This window comes from Suncus etruscus, chromosome X, assembly GCF_024139225.1.
Source record: "Suncus etruscus isolate mSunEtr1 chromosome X, mSunEtr1.pri.cur, whole genome shotgun sequence".
NCBI lineage: Eukaryota > Metazoa > Chordata > Mammalia > Eulipotyphla > Soricidae > Suncus > Suncus etruscus.
In genome coordinates, this window is record NC_064868.1 from 7712438 (window position 1) to 7731725 (window position 19288).

Below are 19288 nucleotides of genomic sequence, written 5' to 3' on the forward strand. Positions count from 1 at the left end.
CCATAGTTTGAGGACCACTGGTCTAGAGGTTATAAATATCAATTTAAAAAGAAGAAACGGAGGGTCTGGACAGTGGCGCAAGTGGTGGGGCGTTTGCCTTGCACACGCTGATCTAGGATGGACCTCGGTTCGATACCCCAGCATCCCATATAGTACCCCCAAGTCAGGAGCGATTTCTGAGTGCATAGCCAGGAGCAACCCCTGAGCCAGGTATGGCCCAAAAAGGAAAAAAGAAGAAAGGGGGGAAAATAAGAAAAACATAACAAAAAACAACAACAGAAAACAACACAAAACAAAAACAAAATAAACAAAACAAAACAAAAAAAAAAAACAAAAGACCAAAACCAGGAACTACAAAAAAGCACCACAGCAACAAATACAACAACCAAACAATAACCACAAGAACGAACTGGAAAAAAAAGAAAAGAAAAAGAAAGGTGGGCTGGTGTGGCAAGGTTTTTTTTTTTTTTTTTTTTTTTTTTGGTTTTGTTCTTGTATTTGTTTTTCATAGGCATAGTAAATATTGGGAAAATTAGAAAGAGAATTCCCTCGGACTAAAAGATACAGGGTTTCTCTGCTCTTGAAACATACTTCATGGGAATAACTACAGGTTCTGTAGAAGCTCCTTTTCACACCCTAAGGAAAAACACATTAGATCATATTATCCATTGTGTTTGAACAACTTGGTTCTTTCCTTTCATTACTGTAGCCAAAAGCCTCATTCTGTCTCCAATAATCAACTTATCCCTGGAAGACCACAGGGTAAGAGAGAGAAAGAGCCGATGATGATCTACTGGCAGTGCTCAGCTCACTAAATGCATAGAGGTCAGAGCTGCTCTTCTGATCCTCAATTTGCCATGACAGTTCTTGATTGAGATCTAGAGGTATTCCATAATGTTCAAAACAAGAGACAGAAAAGACACTACCAGCATAAAGAGAGTGAAGATGCTTTTCTCTGTGGGGCGAGAGAGGAAGCAGTCAGCCTTGTGTGGAGAAGGAAGTTGTCTACAAATATAAATCACATTCAGGCTGAATCCATATTTTTGCCACTGAATCAGGAAGAAGATCACATCGATGAGAATGGAGAAGACAACGGCATAGGCTCCCAGCAAGCTGCCTCGCATATTCACCTTGCTATGCTCTTCAATGCCATACCTACATCTCTTTATTGCTATTTTCTGCAAAAGTGTTAGCACCACTTTTGGGGACAGATAAGAGTTCATGCTCTTTCATTCAAGATCTCTTCCTTTTGCAGCACATAATACACATGAATTACGTACAAGAATGTGGAAACAGACATAAAGAGAATCTGTAAGACCCAGAGTACATGTGTGAGATTGGGAAGGATTTATCGTAGCAGATATTTTCGCAACCAGGCTGTTGAGTGTTACAGCAAAAAGCAAACTGCTCATCGTTCCAAGCTGACTCAATGGCTGTCCCAAGTAAAAAGATGTGAAAAATGAAAAGGAGTGAGATCCATACCTTTCCTCCAGTAGTAGAGTATGTCTAACACTGGTTAGAGGAGTTGGTTTAAGGCCCTCCAGTCACCCATGCTGCCTGCTCCCTGTTCTTTCACTTAAAGTAAGTGAGGCAGACACACCAATAACTGTGCTCCTTGGAGGATGAAGTAAAATGAAAAAGTAAATTCAAGAACCATCCACAGTTTAAAAATCTGCTGCTTTGCTAGATTCTTCTAACAAGACAAGACATTTGCTGGTACCTGGGATAAGCTTAAGTGGATTCATTTTCAAATATGGTGAGAACTACTCAAAGAAAAATAAATCTACATAAATAAGAGAATAAGTTATACAAATGGGGAGATAAAGTTGGCCCATCTATAGTTTTTCTTCAATTCTAGAATAAAGCCCTCTGCAAAGATAAAGGTTTAAACATAAAAAAGTGGATTAGAGATCCATGTGCCTTTATGGACTGCTTCATCTTCAAAGATGTTAGGATCACTGTCTCCACAGTAGATAACAATATTCATTTGGACATGATTCATTTGTATTTGCTAGGTGCCCAATACTTAGGAACTGGGCACTGGCTCGTATTTGTGAGTAAAATAAAATCCTTTCACTTGGGAAACTGTAAGGTGAACCCTTCCCTCTTACTTCCTTTTTTCCCTAACCCCTTCTTTTGGTATGTAAACACCTACCAGTATTAAAGGGGCATTCCCCCACTCTGGTTCTGCCTGGGGGCTAGAAACAGAGCTACTTAGAAGAAGAGATGGGATAGGATGCAGAGAGAGCTGGGCAAAAAATGGCAGAGAAAAGCCTAGAAAATAAAGTGAGCCTACTTCAATGAATATCTTAACTAACTGCTTATGAATTATTTCTCTATTGTTACTCTGCATCTTCAGACCCACCAGCTGAAGGGGCTAGAGGCACCGTGCTGGGGATGGCCTCACCCAACTTGTAGAAATTTATATATTTTTATTTTTATTCTACAGGGAGCTCATCAGCAACTAGGGAAAATCATAGTATTTTATTAACACTAAAATAATTGACTATACGATAACCAATTATTTTCTGCAACATTCAGAAAAACAACAAAGGCATCCAATGTAAATTGGGCCCAACTTCAGAAAGTGCAGTGGAAGGTTTAACTTAGAGTTACTGAAAAAAGGGTTAAGCAAATAGGTGAATATAGGATTGCAAATTGGAAACACCCCCAGGCTAAAACAAAATTAAGAACCCAGACAAACATAAGGACACAGAAACCACTGAGGATAGAGTCAGCCAAGCAGAGTGAGCAAAGTGTCCTGTAACAGAACACGTGCCAAACTTTGAAGGGGGTGGGAGTGGGGGGGTAGGGGGTAATATAGAAGTTTGAAGTTCAGGGGATCCAGAGTGCAGCAGCAGGGGCAGTCTCTGTTACTCCTGCTGGCAGGGACAAGAGAGGAACAGGGGAGAGGACAAAGGGAGATTCTGGCCATGAAAGAGATTACTAAAGACAGTTCCAGAATGGTGGAAGCAACAGTGGGAGGGTTGGGAAGGAGGCGTGATAGCATGGACGGTGTGCAGAGCAATACAAGTAGGAAATGTCTGTGCTAAGAGACTGACCATAGAGACTGAAGATGACTGAGCCCAAGAATGTCCCGATGTGCTGATTCCAGGACTTCCTCTGCAAGGAAAAGCAGTGCACAGTCCTGTGCTATGAGCTCAAAAGAGGAGCTGAGTGAAGGTGTATTCAGCCACACACCTCCCTTTAGCAAGGGATGTAAACGCTGCTATTGTGTGTTCTTTGTCCTGGAATCAGATGTGAGATTCTACCCAAATAGGGACGCTTTGAGTGACATGTGTCTTTACTGAATGTGGAGTGGTACCTTCAGTTGTATTATTAGAACATAGAAACTGCTTTTGTACCCACAAATCCTGAAACACTGTGCTCATTCCTCTAGGACTCTTTTAGGACACTGTTATATCCAGAGTAGTTTGTTTATTTGTTATTTACTTCTAGGAGGAGTTACACTAATAACACCTACCAATCTGTTGAGTGAGGGTGGAACCAAATAATGAAGGCCTGTTATTTTTCCCCATTTCCTCCCGACCGCCCTGTTATTCTATATAAAATGGCTCTTAGCAGAAGTCTATGGAAAGGTTCCTGCCTCTGATTCAGAACACACTAGACAAATGGGTCTTAACCTGAAAATAGACTGGAGCTAATTAGTATGTGACCAAAAACTTTTATTTTCCACCAAAGCTTTTTAATACAAGTCTCCTTTAAAGAAAAACAAACAAGAGCCAGAAAGACAGGATAGCATGTAGGATGCTTTGCTTTGCACGTAGCAAACCTGAGTCTGATTTCCAGCAACACATAGAGTTCCATCCCCTGGCCTCACCAAGAGTGATCTCAAAGCCCAAAATAATATAATAAGCCCTGAACACCACTGAATATGGCCCCTGGCATATTAAAATTGTGTTCCTAATATTAATTTTTTTTTGCTTTTTGGGCCACACTCGGTGAAACTCAGGGGTTACTCCTGGCTATGCACTCAGAAATCGCTTCTGGCTTGAAGGACCATATGGGACACCGGGAAATTGAACCACGGTCTGACCTAGGTTAGTGTATGCAAGGCAAATGCCCTACCTACCACTTTCACCACTGCTCCCGCCTCCCACTATTAATATTCTTATTTCTCCCTCCCCAAAATAAAAATTGCTAATTCCTCAAAACAAATAATAATTTTATACAATCAAGGAAATTAGAAGAGAAGAAATATTTCTTAAAATAAGCATCACATGAATTTACTAGCAAAGCAATCTTCAACACCAGGTAGCTAATTTGGTTCTTGGTTTAAAGGCTGTTCCTCAAAATGTGAAAAATAAAATTTAAGAAGCAGGTTGGTAGGGGGAGGCGTTTCCATGGTGAGCCAATAGGTGCAATATTGCTTGATAGTACAATAGGCTTGATTCTGGATAGCAAACCTCCACCACAAGAGAAAAAACAAAACAAAACAAAACAAAACAAACAAAGGAGCAAAGCTAACATGATTACAATATTTCAGTTGTCCAAAATTGGATATAAATGCTAGCCAAGGATAAGAATATCATTATTACAAAATGCAATTTTAAGTATATAATTAAGTTATAAAACAAGTACAAGAAATACTTTTTCAGTGGCTTGAATTATGCATTTCAAACAAATCGTACTCTATCACACAGATTTTGAAAGTAATCCTATTAAATGTAGCTCACAAGATCCATAACTTATAATCAATATATTTCTCAAAGTTAATTTAAACTAAACCACTGGAAGTTTATGAGTTGGGCATTTATACCCATTAATTTGTCAAATCTAAATAGCATGTAGGCTCCGATACTTCAAAGTGCCTTAGAAAACTGAGTTATTATTGTAAAAACAATGAGGTTAAAATAATAATGGTTAAAAATAACTCATGAGACTACTTTAGCATGACTTACTTCTAAAATATATCAGATAAATTTCCAAAAGGGTCTTATGAGGAGAAAAATCTGTAACTGCAACTAATTTGGTACAAATTTATCAACTTCCTAGAATGACATGAAGTTAAGTTTTTCAAATATTTTGCTCTGAAAAAAAGTTCTTACTAAGCACTTTGAAAATACAGATCTGAAATTCAAAAGGATGAAAATAACCAAGAATGAGTCATCCTAGCTAAGTAACTGTTTCGTTGAAAAGTTAACGGCCTCTTGTTAAACATTATTTTTAAGCAAGACAAGGTATTTCTGATTTAAAAATATAAATATAGGGTTTCAGGTTTTATGTTCAACATGCTAAATGCTTTATTATCCTCAATCCTATCCTTACAGCAAAAAAAAAAAACTTGGACAAACTGAAAATCACCAACATTTTTGGGGCTTTTCAGAAAACAGAGAACTCAAACAAACTTAACTCTGGAATGTCTAGAAAGACACAGAGAATCACATCCAATAGCAGCTTACCTGAAGTAGAAAAGGTGCTGGAATAATATTCCAGTAGAAAAACTTAAATGGTAAATATAAAAAAGACTTTCAAGAGGGGCCGGAGTGGTGGCACCGAGTGGTAGGGCATCTGCCTTAGCACTAGTCTGGGACAGACCAAGGTCCAAGGTTCGATCCCCTGGCGTCCCATAAGGTTCCCCAAGCCAGGAGTGATTTCTGAGCCAGGAGTGACCCCCCGAGTGTCACGAGGTGTGACCCAAAATAGCCCCCCCAAAAAAAACTTTCAAGAAAGAACTCAAAGCAGGCAAGTTCACTCTGAAACTAGGCCTCTGTACTCACTCTTGCCACCAAGAACCGTACCAGATTCTGACTAAGAAGACAATGGAATGATCCCCTCCCCTTCAGAGGAAAAAGTCAAAAGTAAAAATTCTAAAAACTGGGGCCGGAGAGATAGCGTGGAGGTAAAGCGTTTGCCTTTCATGCAGGAGGTCATCGGTTCGAATCCCGGCGTCCCATATGGTCCCCCGTGCCTGCCAGGAGCAATTTCTGAGCCTGGAGCCAGGAATAACCCCTGAGCACTGCCTGGTGTGACCCAAAAAAAAAAATTCTAAAAACTAGAACAAATAAACAGTGCTGTCACTGATGTGGGGAGAAAGAGACTTTTATTCACTACTGGTGGCACTGTCAACTGATCCAGCCTTTTGGGGAAGCTATATAGACTTTTCTCAGAAAATTAGAAATTGAGCTCCCATATGATCCAGCAATACTGCTCCTAGGTATATATCTTAGAGGTTTAAAAACATAATGCAGTAAAAGAATCTGAACTCCTGTGTTTGGTACAGCATTATTCACAACAGCTAAAATCTGGAAACAACCAAAGTGTCTGAGAATAGAGGAATGGATAAAGAAACTATGGTACATTTACATTTATACTACGCATTCCATACTAAATATTCAGAAAAATGAAGTCATGAACTTTGCTTATACATAGATGGATATGGAGAGTATTATGTTGAATTAAATAAGTCAGATGAATGGACATAGAATAATCACATTCATTTGGGATATATAAAAAGACAGTATGGTGATAATAGTCAAAGTCATAGAGAGCCAACTAGACTGGAGGAAGCTAGCCACAAATAAAAGGGAAATGCAGTTAAAGCAGAGAAGAGTGTGACAATGATAGGTAGACATGACCACTCTAGAAAAGAATTGGGTTTAATAAGGAGATAAAGTGATATGCATGATTGCAAATCATAGTACCTAAAAGGAAAATGGGGAAGGAGAGAAACAAAGGAAGAGATAGAGGAAAAGAAGAAAAATTGTTTCTGAAACTCTGCTGAACTCAGATGCCAGCACCCCTATCTGCCTGTCTTCTGTGCTGTGCTCTATTTTCGGCCTGATTTCATCCTGTCTGTGGCTCATCTGCAGATGGCTCACCTTCCCTGGAGGTGAGTTTACACGCCCAGAAAAGGAGTAGCCAGAGGAGCGCGGCTGCTCCGCTTTGCTTTGCTTCGCGGCCATGCACATCAATTAGCCAATGAATACAGCCACAACACGTAGAAAAACCCACAATACAAGTGTGACAATGGGAAAACAACGCAAGCCAGTGCCAGACATAGAGAATGAAGATGGCAACTCTGATGACTTGAACATGACCAACCAACTAGTCCAGTGGTCCTCAAACTAGGGCCCACAGGCCACATTGTATTTGTATCTATTTTGTTTCTTCATTGCAAAATAAGATATATGCAGTGTGCGTAAAAATTCGTTCATAAGTTTTGTTTTTACTATAGTCAAACCCTCCAATGGTCTGAGAAACAGTGAACTGGCCCCCTGTTTAAAAAGTTTGAGGACCCCTGAAAAGTCAGTCTCTCAGATAAGGAGTTTAGATTCGCAATATGGAAGATGTTCAAAGAACTCAAAGAAAGTATAGAAGAGAACACTAATAAGAATCAAGAGAATATGAAGATAGAAATCAGAAACTTCCAAACAGAAATTTCCAAACTGAAACTTCAGATCAAATAACAGGTCTGAAAAACTCAGTAGATGAATTGAAGAAAAACATGGTTGAGCTTCGCACTGGTTAACAGCAGCTGAGGATAGAATTAGTACACTGGAAGATGAGATGAATAACAATTCCATACAGCAGAAGAAATTGGGAAAAAGCCTTAAAGCAAATGATCAAACAATGAAAAAATTACTCAAAGAATGGGAACAGATAAAAATAGAAGTCTATGATAAGCTGAACAGAAACAACTTAAGAATTATTGGAATTCCAGAGAACCAGGAAGAAAATCTCCAGGAAGAATCAATGGTCAAGAACATCATTAATGAGAAACTACCAGAGGGAAAGAACACATGCGATCAAATCCTGCATGCCCGAAGAGTACCAACTAAAAGACACTCCAGAAAAAAACACCCCAAGACACATCCTACTCACAATGACGAATCCCACAGATAGAGACAGAAATCTGAAAGCAGCAAGATCAAAAAGAGAAATTACATTCAAGGGAACATCCTTGAGATTTACTGAAGACCTGTCACCGGAAACACTCAAGGCCAAAAGGCAGTGGTGGGATATAGTGACAAAATTAATGAAATAAATGCTTCGCCTAGACTACTGCAGCCAGCAAAACTCACTTTCAGGTTTAAAGGAACAATACATGATTTCACAGACAAAAAACAGCTCAGAAACTTTACAGACTCAAAACCATTCTTAAAAGAAAAACTGAAAGGCCTACTTTAAGACACACCAAACTTCAATATAAAGATGGCACTAACTCCCAGGACAATTCTTTCACTCAATGTCAATGGACTAAATGCACCAGTTAAGAGACACAGACTGGCTACATGGATCAAAAAACTCAATCCAACCTACTGCTGCCTACAAGAAATGCACGTGAATAGTCAGAACAAACATAAATTCAAAATAAAAGGCTGGAGGAAAATCATCAAAGCAAACAACACCCATAAAAAAGCTGCAGTGGCCATACTAATATCAGATAATGCAAACTTTATACTCAGGAAGGTTGTAAGGGACAAAGATGGACATTTTGTATTAATCAAAGGATACGTACAGCAGGAAGAAATCACTCTCCTAAACATATATGCATCGAATAAGGGGCCGGCAAAATATTTAATACAATTGTTGACAAATCTGAAAAATAATATCAATAACAACAGAATAATTGTGGGAGACCTCAACATGGCATTGTCAACACTTGACAGGTCAACCAGACTGAAACCCAACAAGTATATACTAGACTTGAAAAGAGAACTGGAAGAAAGAGGCCTAGTAGATATATACAGGACACTCCACCCCCAAAAAGCCTGGATACACATTCTTCTCTACTAATGTACATGGGACATTCTCCAGGATAGACTACATGCTAGCACACAAAACATGCCTCCATAATATCAAGAGGATAGAAATTTTTCAGGATACCTTCGCTGACCACAAGGCCCTGAAATTATATGTGAACTACAAAGGGACACAGAAGAAAAACTTTAATACCTGGAGTTAAACAGCCTAATACTGAATAACCAGTGGATCCGAGATGAAATCAAAGAGGAAATCAAAACCTTCCTATAAACAAATGACAATGGAGACACAAACTATCAGAACGTATGGGACACAGCAAAAACTGTACTGAGAGGAAAATTTATAGCTTTGCAAGCACACATCAGGAAAGAAGGGGCATACCTGAATAGCTTAATGTTGCAGCTCATAGAATTAGAAAGTACTCAACAAAAGGACCCAAAAATAGGGAGACAGAAGGAAATAACAAAGCTGAGAGCAGAAATCAATGAAGTGGAAACCCGAAAAACAATCCAAAAGATCAACGAAAACAGAAGTTGGTTCTTTGAAAAAATAAACAAGATTGATAGATCACTGGCAAAACTAACAAAGAAAGAGACAGAGAAACTTAATAACTCGTATTAGGAATTAAAAAAGGAGAGATCACTACTGATATGGTAGAGATCCAAAGGGTAATCAGAAACTACTTTGAGAAACTGTATGCCACTAAAAATAAAAACCTGCAAGAAATGGATAAATTTTTGGACTCTTATTATCTTCCACAGTTGAATAAAGAGGATGTAGCATATCTAAACACACCCATAACTATTGAGGAAATTAAGACAGTAATCAAATGTCTGCCCAAAAACAAAAGCCTAGGCCCAGATGGATTCACTAATGAATTCTTTCAAACCTTTCAAGAGGAACTTCTACCAATCCTAACAAGACTCTTTCATGAAATCAAAAAAACAGGAACACTTCCAAATAGCTTTTATGAAGCCAACATCACCTTGATACCTAAGCCAGACAGAGATGCTACCAAAACAGAAAATTACAGACCAATATCGCTGATGAATACAGATGCAAATATCCTTAACAAAATCCTGGCAGAAAGGATTCAATGCCCTGTTAAGAAGATCATCCACTACAATCAAGTAGGTTTCATCCCAGGAATGCAAGGATGGTTTAACATCCATAAATCTATCAACATAATACACAACATCAACAACAAGAAAAATAGAAATCACATGATCATTATCACTAGACGCAGAGAAAGCATTTGATATGGTCCAACACCCATTCTTGATCAAAACTCTCAGCAAGATGGGAATGGAAGGAACCTTTCTCAATATAGTTAAGGCCATCTACCAAAAGCCAATGGCAAATATCCTCAATGGAGAAAAAATAAAGCCTTCCCTCTAAATTCTGGCACAAGTCAAGGCTGTCCTCTCTCACCACTCCTATTCAACATAGCACTGGAGGTACTCGCTATAGCAATTAGGCAAGAAGAAGATATCAAGGGAATCCAGATAGGAAAGGAAGAAGTCAAGCTCTCCCTGTTTGCAGATGACATGATATTCTACTTAGAAAACCCTAAAGACTCTACCAAAAAGCTTCTAGTAAAAAATAGACTCATATAGCAAGGTGGCAGGCTACAAAATTTTGTTTTGGTTCAGTTTTTGGGTAACACCCGGTAACGCTCAGAAGTTGCTCCTGGCTTGGGGGACCATATGGGATGCCGGGGGATCGAACCGTGGTCCGGTCCGTCCAAGGCTAGCGCAGGCAAGGCAAGCACTTTACCTCTAGCGCCACCACCCGGCCCAACAGGCTACAAAATTAACACACAAAAATCAATGGCCTTTCTATACATCAATAGTAATAAGGAAGAAATGGACATTAAGAAAACAACCCCATTCACAATAGTGCCACACAAACTCAAATATCTTGGAGTCAACTTGACTAAAAATGTGAAGGACCTATACAAAGAAAACTATAAAACTCTCCTCCAAGAAATAAGAGAGGACACCGCAGGATCTGTGCAGATACTGAGATCCCTAGTCACAGAGGCCTGATAGTATCACCCAGGACAGAGCAGAGGTCTTACAAACACCACAAAAGCACCACCAGGAGAGTAAGTGATCCTGAACAGAGTCTATAGTTGATCCCATGACAATACACTCCAAGGGCGGAGAAACCCCATATCTCTTAGGCCAAGTGAATTCCTCTTCGAATGACCCCAATATTTACTGTGCCTGGGCAGGAGGGGAAAAAAAAGCACAAATCATTATTTTTTTATATATATTATTTTATTTTCATTTATTATTATTATTTTTATTTACCCATCTATTTTTGGTCAATTTCTCTGTTTGGGTGTGATAATTGAAGTTGTCCCCAGTTATACTTATTCTTTCTCTTCCTTTCTGTTCTTCCTTTGTATGCTATGCCATGTTTCCTATATCAAGACCATGACATTTATTTGTTTGTTTGTTTGCTTGTTTTGTTTTGTTTTGTGTTTATTTTTGTGGGGTTTTTTTGTTTTTTTTTGTTTGTTTTGTTTTGTTTTTTGGTGCTTGTGCTTATTGTTGGAGCCCTCACGGGATATTTGACACTTCTTTTTGTACTGGTGGAATGTTTCACCTTTTTTCTCTCCTTCATTTCTCAAACCGATGTTGAAAACCTCTGGAAGAATTCCACTTATTTTCGGCGTATTAGACTTTTACCCCAGTTTATTACTTTTCTCTCCTTTAAACAAAACCACGTAACTTGAACTAGCTAGTCCTGCCCCCCCAATTAGAGGGGGAAACAAGGGAGACACCAGGACCAAAGAGGTGCAAGACTACTATGCAGTAGGCTAGATACAGAGGAGACCACACATCCTAGCTACCCGGTGGGTGAGGGAAGAGGATATGGGTGGTAGGACAAAAACGGAGGTGTAGGGAGGACAATTTGGTGATGGGAATTCCCCCTGATTTTATGTAAATATGTACCTAAAATATCATTGTCAACAATATGTAAGCCACTATGATCAAAAATAAATAAAAAAAATTAAAAAAAAATAAATAAATAAAAACTGTGAAGTAAAAAAAAAAAAAAAAAAAAAAGAAATAAGAGAGGACACCGGAAATGGAAGCACATACCCTGCTCATGGATTGGCAGAATTAACATCATTAAAATGGCAATACTCCCCAAAGCATTGTACAGATTTAATGCAATCCCTCTAAAGATACCCAAGACATTCTTCAAAGATGTGGATCAGGAACTTCTGAAATTCATTTGGAACAATGAACACCCTAGAATAGCTAAAGCATTCATTGGGAAAAAGAATATGGGAGGAATTACTTTCCCCAACTTTAAACTGTACTACAAAGCAATAGTTATCAAAACAGCATGGTATTGGAATAAAGACAGACCCTCAGATCAGTGGAATAGGCTTGAATACTCAGAGAATGTTCCCCAGACATACAATCACCTAATATTTGATAAAGGAGCAAGAAAACCTAAATGGAGCAAAGAAAGCCTCTTCAACAAGTGGTGTTGGCACAACTGGCTAGCCACTTGCAAAAGATTGAACTTAGACCCCCAGTTAACATCATGTACGAAGGTTAAATCCAAATGGATGAAAGACCTCGATATCAGACCCGAAACCATAAGATATATAGAACAACACGTAGGCAAAACACTCCAGGACATTGAGACTAAAGGCATCTTCAAGGAGGAAACTGCATTCTCCAAGCAAGTGAAAGCAGAGATTAACAGATGGGAATGTATTAAACTGAGAAGCTTCTGCACCTCAAAAGAAATAGCACCCAGGATACAAGAGCCCCCCACTGAGTGGGAGAAACTATTCACCCAATACACATCAGACAAGGGGCTAATCTCCAAAATATACAAGGCACTGACAGAACTTTACAAGAAAAAAAAACATCTAATCCCATCAAAAAAATGGGGAGAAGAAATGGACAGACACTTTGATAAAGAAGAAATACAAATGGCCAAAAGACACATGAAAAAATGTTCCACATCACTAATCATCAGGGAGATGCAAATCAAAACAACTATGAGGTACCACTTCACACCCCAGAGATTGGCACATATCACAAAGAATGAGAACAAGCAGTATTGACGGAGTATTGTGGAGAGAAATGAACTCTTATCCACTGCTGGTCGGAATGCCGTCTAGTTCAACCTTTATGGAAAGCAATATGGAGATTCCTCCAAAAACTGGAAATCGAGCTCCCATACAACCCAGCTATACCACTCCTAGGAATATACCCTAGGAACAGAAAAATAAAATACAAAAATCCCTTCATTACACCTGTATTTATTGCAGCACTATTTACCATAGCAAGACTCTGGAAACAGCCAAGATACCCTTCAACAGATGAATGGCTAAAGAAACTGCGGTACATATACATAATGGAATATTATGCAGCTGTCAGGAGAAATGAAGTCATGAAATTTTCCTATACATGGAATCTATTATGCTGAGTGAAATAAGTCAAAGATGCAGAATGGTCTCACTCATCTATGGGTTTTAAGAAAAATGAAAGACATTCTTGCAATAATAACTTTCAGACACCAAAGCGAAAAGAGCTGGAAGTTACAGCTCACCTCATGAAGCTCACCAGAAACAGGGATGAGTTTAGTTAGAAAAATAACTACATTTTGAACTATGCTAATAATGAGAATGTACTAGGGAAATAGAAAGCCTGTCTAAGTACAGGAGGGGGTTGGGTGGAGAGGAGGGAGATTTGGGACATTGGTGATGGGAATGTTGCACTGGTGATGGGTGGTGTTCTTTACATGACTGAAACCCAAACACAATCATGTATGTACTAAAGTTGTTTAAATAAAAAAATAAAAATAAATAAAAAACCAAATAACTGTAGTAGAATGCCTGTTTTGAATACAGGTAGGGGATGGGAAGGGGGAGGGGCTAATGTTACACTGGTGAAGGGGGGTGTTCTGGTTATGACTGTAAGCCAACTATGATCATGTTACTTAAATAAAAATATATTAAAAAAAAGAAAATTGTTTCTGCCATAGAAGCAGGAGAAGGAAGGGCAGGAGAGAAGCTGGGGACATTGGTGGTAGGAAATGTGTACTGGTGAAGGGATGGGTGTATGACTGAAACTTTGTATATACCAGTCATTGTATGACTGAAACTTAATTATGACAATTTTGTACCGTACCTTGTGCTGATTCAATTTTTAGTTAATATTAAATAAAAGTAACAGTTCTGAAGTAGACCCATGGTGTAAATACAATTGAAAAATCTTCTCTTGGGGGCCGGAGTGGTGGTGCAAAGGGTAAGATGTCTGCCTTGCCTGCACTAGCCTAGGACAGACTGTGGTTTGATCCCCCACGTCCCATATGGTCCCCCAAGTCAGGAGCAATTTCTGAGCACATAGCCAGGAGTAACCCCAGAGTGTCACCAGGTGTGGCCCAAAAACTAAGAGAGAGAGAAAGAGAGAGAGAGAGAGAGAGAGAGAGAGAGAGAGAGAGAGAGAGAGAGAGAGAGAGAGAGAAAGCTTCTCTTGGTTATGGGAAAAAGAGAAAATTACTTTGAATAAACTGAGAGAACTCAGGAAACAACAGAACAAAAAGTAAATTAAATGTCCTAAATGCCTTAAATGACCTAAAAGAGAATAAATTTGCTCACTATAGATTCTCTGGCCTGCTTTTTCACCCAAGAGGCAAGGGTATCTGCTAGAAAGGCTAAGAAATAGTTCTGAATGTTGTAGGTCAAGTCTCAGGTCAAGCAACTAGCTGAGATTTAGTCCAAAGGTAATAGACAGAGAATACTCACCACCACCACCCATGACACCAGGGTTCCAGTACTGGAACAAAATGCATTATAAGAAGAAAGAAAAACAATAAGACTATATAAAAGGAACACTGAGGAAAACCCAAAGACAATGTGGAAGAAAAATAAAAGAAAGGAAAACATTGGAATGAACTGAGGCCTCTGGCAACTATATCTACTAATATTAAACAAAGTCTAGGTCCTAGCCAAATTAATATAAGATCTTATATCAAAGACCTATTTACCTCAGTTAGTATCACCAAATACAGATCATGTGAATTGGGGGGGGGGGTTTGTCACATCCGGCAGCACTCAGGGGTTAATGCTGGCTCTACACTCAGAAATTACTCCTGGCAGGCTTGGGGGACCATATCGGATGCCAGGATTCGAACCACTGTCCTTCTGCATGCAAGACAAATGCCTTGTCTCCATGCTATCTCTCCGGCCCCATATCTTGTGAATTTAAAAAAAAATTTAATAGCATGCACGGTATGAAGAGAAAAAGCAAATATTAGAATCACTCAACTATGGTATAGATTTGGGAATTATTAGGTTAGAAATTTAAGACTTCTTACTATATTACTTATTGGATATATTCCCTTATAGCTGTTGGGAGCTGCAGCTTGGGGCTGATCCCCAGCTCCCTAAGTGAATACGCTACTGCAAATTGCTACCTGGGAAAAGATCAAATCCAATATGCAAACTATCATTTCTACTGAATGCACAGTGTTTTTATAAAATCAAATTGAAACCTCAAATAACATATAAATGCACATGGCCAACTCTGTAACAACAGAAAATCTTTATTGAAAGAAGTATAATGAATATGCAGAGAGAAAACAATCCTATTAAAAAATCAGTTAAAATCAGATGAGGCAGAAAAAGGGTAGTATTTTGCTTTATTAAAGTAGAATAGAAAAGCTGCAAACATGGCACATATTAATCAAACTATATTAAAATATCTTTAACTTGAATGGTTTAAATATATAAATTAAGATTTTTTCAGATGTCCAGAGGAATGGCTCAATAGGCTGAACACATGCTTTGCATGCATGATGCCTAGATTCCTGGCACCAGATGGTCCCCTGGGAACCTCGAGGAATTGCCCTGAACACAGACTTGGAAGTATCCCCTGAGTGTTATTGAGTGTTGCCAAACCTACTCTGCCCTCCCACCTTAGGAAAAAGCGAGATTCTGAGAATGGACTTTAAAAACTAATTTCAAATATAAAAATATAAGTAAATAAAAGTCAAAGAAACAGAGTAAGAGAGACCATATTAAAATTAACCAAAATAGGGCCAGAGAGATAGCATGAAAGTAGGGCATTTGCCTTGCATGCAGAACAGCAGTGGTTTGAATCCCGGCATCCCATATGGTCCCACAAGCCTACCAGGAGCAATTTCTGAGCATAGAGCCAGGAGAAACCTTTGAGCACTGCTGGGTGTGACCCCAAAACCATAAATAAATAAATAAATAAATAAATAAATAATTAAATTAACCCAAATAAAGCTGGTGTAGCTATATCTAATTAAATAAACTGAACTTCAAAACAAGGAATATCATCGGGAATAAATAGGTGCATTACAAACTAATAGTCTCCCAAAAAGACATATATATCCTTAGTGTGCATGTATAAAATAAAAGAGCATCAAAATACATGAGACAAATACCAAAAGAACTGCTAAGAGAAAAAGACAAATATGTTATTATTGTTGAGATAACAATACCCTTTCATGAAATGACAGACTTAGCATGCAAAAAATGAGTAAGAATATAGGTGAATTTAACATACCACCAATTAGCTGGCTCTACTTGACATATAGATTATATAGCAATACCAAACTATATATTCCTCTCAAACTTACAAAAAAACATACATGAAGACAGACCATATTTTCATCATGGAACTCAATAAATTTTGAAGACTAAAAATCATACAAAGAATACTTTGTCACTACATGGAATTAAACTAGAAATCAATTTAAAAAAAAAAGCTTACTGAACAATCCAAACATATTTAGAAAGCAAATAGCATACTTCTAAATAACATCTGGTCAAAGAGGAAGACTCAAGAGAAATATAAATATATTTTTAACTAAATGAAAATGCAAATTAGGGGCTAGAGATGTAGCTCAAGTGATAGAACACATGTCTTATATGTGTGGGGTCCAGGCCTCAGCTTGAATGTTGGCACTTCTAACACTTCAAGGGTATAGTCCTCGTAGTCTCATACATTGTCAAAAAAAATTGGTGGACCCTCCCCATATCAGCACCAGGCTGATATGGGCCTCAGGGCTCCAAGAACTGCCAAGAGTGTCCCCCATTTGAGAAAAAAAATACAAAATAAAATTGGTATGCTGCAGTAAAGACAGTAATTAGAGGCAAGTTCATAGCACTTTGTGCATACATTAGAAAATAAACCTAACATCGATAGCATAAAATTTTATCATCTTAGAAGAAACAGAGATAGAATACAGAGTTTAATGTACCAGTCTTGCATATGACTCACCCCTGTGGTATTTCTGGCACTGCATGTGGTCCCTCAAGTACAACACTGCATATGGTCCCTCACATACTGCCAGGGTCACGCCTAATTACATAGTTAGGAGTAACCTCCTAGCACCACCAGATGTGGCCTACCACATCCTCAAAAAGTTTCTATATGAGATCTATATGAGATCTAAACTGCAACCACCAAACTCATAAAATAAGAGAGCATCAAGACAGCACAGCGGCGTTTGCCTTGCAAGCAGCCGATCCAAGACCAAAGGTGGTTGGTTCGAATCCTGGTGTCTCATATGGTCCCCCGTGCCTGCCAGGAGCTATTTCTGAGCAGACAGCCAGGAGTAATCCCTGAGCACCACCGGGTGTGACCCAAAAACCAAAAAAAAAAAAAAGAGAGAGAGAGAGAGAGAGCATCAAAGTGTGCCTATCAAGGTGGCAGGCAGGGGCAGATGGGAAATGATGAAATATGGGAGCAATGGTGATGGAAGTTGACACTGGCAATGGGATTGGTGTTGAAATATTATACACCTAAAACACAAAACTTTATAAACCACAGTTGTTTAAGTAAAAAAAAAAATTAAGACTCTATCTTAAGAAGACAGGGGCCAAAGTTCATAGCAGGAGACAGTAGGTAAGGTATTTGCCTTCCAAATAAATAGCCAACCCAGGTTTTCTCTGTGGCATCCCATTTAGTCTCCCAATCCTGTCAAATGTGATCCTTGAGTGTAGAGCCAAAAGTTAGCCCTGTACACTGCTTGGTATGGCCCCAAATAAAACACAAACAAAAATTAGAAGACAAAGAAATCCAACTGAAACCTAAAGCAAGGAGAAAGAATAGTAGGGATTATAGAAGCTACCAATAAAACTGAAAACAGAATTCAAAAATACCCTCTGAAAGCTAGCATACTTAATCATGAGGAACTGTAAACCTTCCCACAAACTCAGAAACAAACCAGATGTCTCAACACCTGTGTTCAACATTGTACTGGACATATGTCATAAAAATGATAAAATATTCAAAATATACAGGTGAGGGTTCAGAGAGTTCAAAGGGTTGTTGGGCATGCCTGGAATTCACAGGATGTTCGGTTCTATCCTTGGCACAAAGCCTCTGAAACACTACTGCATATACTGCTCTAATGGTCCCCAGTATTGCTGGGGAAGTTAAACAAAAGTAAACAAAAAAAAAGTATACATATCAGGAAAGAAGCAAAACTGCATTGTTTGCAAAATATATTATTAAAAGCCTTGGCAAAGGATGGAGACATAGTACAGCAGGTAGGGTGCTTGCCAAGAAGCTAACCCAGTACCATATACAGTTCTCAAGTCTCACCAGGCATGATCCCTGAATGCAAAACCAAAGAAACAAATAAAAAGCTACCTTGGGGCCCGGAGAGATAGCACAGCGGTGTTTGCCTTGCAAGCAGCTGATCCAGAACCCAAGGTGGTTGGTTCGAATCCCAGTGTCCCATATGGTCCCCCGTGCCTGCCAGGAGCTATTTCTGAGCAGAGAGCCAGGAGTAACCCCTGAGCACCACCGGGTGTGACCCAGAAACCAAAAAAAAAAAAAAAAAAAAAAAGCTACCTTGACAAATCTCTGAAAATAAACACTCCTTAGAATAAACAAACATTTTAGAAGTCTCAGAAAACATCACTTCTTATATTTCAGCAATGAAGATTGAAATTTAAAAATAGAAAAATATCACCATTGATATTATTACCAAAAAAGAGAAAGGTATTTAGGTATAATTCTAACAAAATGCATTTAACAACCACATGCCCCCAAATTATGTAACAAGGTCAAAAGAAATCAAAGATGGAAGTAAATGAAGAGTTTTTCTGCTAATGAAGTGTAAGACTTGCTACTGTCAAGATGTCAATTCCTCTCATCTGATCTTCAGATTCTGTGCAAGCTCAATGTTAGCAAGCTCTTTTGCAGAAATCCACAAACTGAATTTCAAGATACCATGAAAAGGCAAGAGATCCAAAATAGCCAACACAATACTGAATATCAACAATGTTGGAACACGGATGCTACTTGACTTACAATAAAGCTACAGTAATCAAGAAGCAGTGGTACAGGGGAAGAAAAGACACAGAGCTCAGTGAAAAAGAATAAAAAGGCCAGCAAAAGGGCCTGACAAAAACACAGCTGATCTGTGACAAAAAGCAGAAACAATTCAATGAAGAAAGAAGAGATGAAGAAAGAAGTCCTTTCAGCAAACGATGCTGGGTGTCATATGTAACAGAAAAAATTTAGACCCAAATACTGAT

The 19288-nt window shown here is 38.6% G+C and overlaps 1 protein-coding gene and 1 pseudogene across 1 annotated transcript in view; both read right to left on the reverse strand.

Annotated features, from left to right (window-relative positions):
• CDKL5 (cyclin dependent kinase like 5) overlaps nt 1-19288 on the reverse strand; it is a 155319-nt gene that overhangs the window by 120487 nt on the left and 15544 nt on the right. The gene's annotated exons all lie outside the window — the stretch shown is intronic.
• Nucleotides 879-1552, reverse strand: LOC125999357 (gap junction alpha-1 protein-like; annotated as a pseudogene).